Genomic DNA, 1,727 nt, shown 5'->3' with positions numbered 1-1,727 from the left:
CCTTTTCACTCAGAACCAGTTTTACCCTGAGGTATAAATTATCACAGAAAACATTCATCTCCTTGTCCGATAGTTTTTATAGGAACCATAGAAATGTTTGTTGTCAAAAGAAAATAACTAAATTTAATCGCAATGGATAAAAATGTAGTAGCATCACCAGAAGAGTCCTTTGTATATTACTGTGCCACTTGTAGGAATCAAAGACCATAGAGCTTGTCCTCTTATATAGTTGGAACTAATCACATTAAGTAAAATGGCATGTGTTGAGTTGAATGGGCTTCTGTTGACTTGCTTGGGGCCGACTCTGCATGATTCACTTATTGAGCTAATTCCAGGCTGGATAACTCAACTACCACTCTAATGAGTACTCTGCTCAGTTGAAAGATAATTTTTCAGAGGAGAAAAAAAGATTCAGAAGGTGTTTAATAACTTGCCTAAGGTCTACCTACCAGCTTTGAGATTTAAGCTCTATCAAAAGGCCCTGGGGACTGAACTCCTTACATCCCACACTGCTGCCTCCTCTGGGCTCTATGCTCCAGTCATTTCTTTGTGAACCAAAACAAGATGGCAGATCTCCATTTTGGTGCTCTTCAGCAAGCACATTGGGCAAGTCCAATTTTTATTTCTTTGCTTATGTCAGAAAATGACACAAAAGCCTTGCAAATACTTGAATTGGGAGCTACCAATCAATTTTAGGAAATAGGTGCTATTTTAGGGAATAGTAGGGAATTTAGGTTAGTAGTCTATTAATATAGATTCTTCAGCTAATGAAGATAGACTATATTATTTTTATATTGATGCCAACTTAAAATACATGACCTCCCTTCATCTTTTCACTCCTTTCCTTTCTCCCTATGATCTGCTATATACTCAGTATTCCAAACTTATTAATGATTTCCATTATATGTCATCGAATGTACACATTGTTGTCAGCCTTAAAAGGCCAGATGAGTCTATGGCCATACCACCCTGAACGCGCTTGATCTCATCTGATCTCAGAAGCTAAGCAGGGTCGGGCATGATTAGTATTTGGATGGGAGACTGCATGGGAATACCGGATTCTGTAGGCTTAAGTAAAAGAAAAAAAAAAAAAAGGCCAGATGAATGTAAGTGGAAAGATGAGGTCACATATGATCTTAATAAACTCAGCACCATTTCTCCTGGTTTTGTGAGGACCTTGAAGACATGACAGACTGTGAGGATGCAGACGTGTGGGAATAATTCTAGGCTACATTAATCAAGAATTAAGTCTGAAGAAAAACAAAAATTGAGGCTTGTTTGAAAGGGTATGAGGGAGAATGAAGATGATTTGCCACAAAGGGACAGATTATTCTGCTAAGGAATACTTATTATTCTTTGATTTGGGAAACAAAAATAATGTTCAAGGGCCAGGGATATAGGTTCACTGATATGTGCATAATATGTCTGAGATCATGATTTAGACTCCCAAATATTGCATGAACCCTTAAGTATAACTTAGTATAGCTCTAATTCCCCTGTGCACTGCTGGATGTGGTCTTTTTAAAAATAAGAGGGCCTACGGATATAGCTCAAAGGGTTAGTGCATATACTTTGCATGCGAGAAGACCAGGTTTGATCCCTAGCTCTAGATATAGGCATGGCCTCCTAGATATTTGGAAGTGACCCCAGTATCCTTGAGCACTGCTAAGTAAGGCTCATAAACAACAAAATGAGGGTGTGATGGGAGATAACTTAGTGAGTTACCG

The 1,727-nt window shown here is 38.4% G+C and overlaps 1 pseudogene; it reads left to right on the top strand.

Annotated features, from left to right (window-relative positions):
• Window positions 1-951: 951 nt before the first annotated feature.
• Window positions 952-1,070, top strand: LOC125998527 (uncharacterized; annotated as a pseudogene).
• Window positions 1,071-1,727: the final 657 nt, after the last annotated feature.

The sequence above is a fragment of the Suncus etruscus genome, chromosome 20 (genome assembly GCF_024139225.1).
Source record: "Suncus etruscus isolate mSunEtr1 chromosome 20, mSunEtr1.pri.cur, whole genome shotgun sequence".
Lineage (NCBI taxonomy): Eukaryota > Metazoa > Chordata > Mammalia > Eulipotyphla > Soricidae > Suncus > Suncus etruscus.
This window is presented reverse-complemented; position numbering and strand designations above follow the sequence as displayed.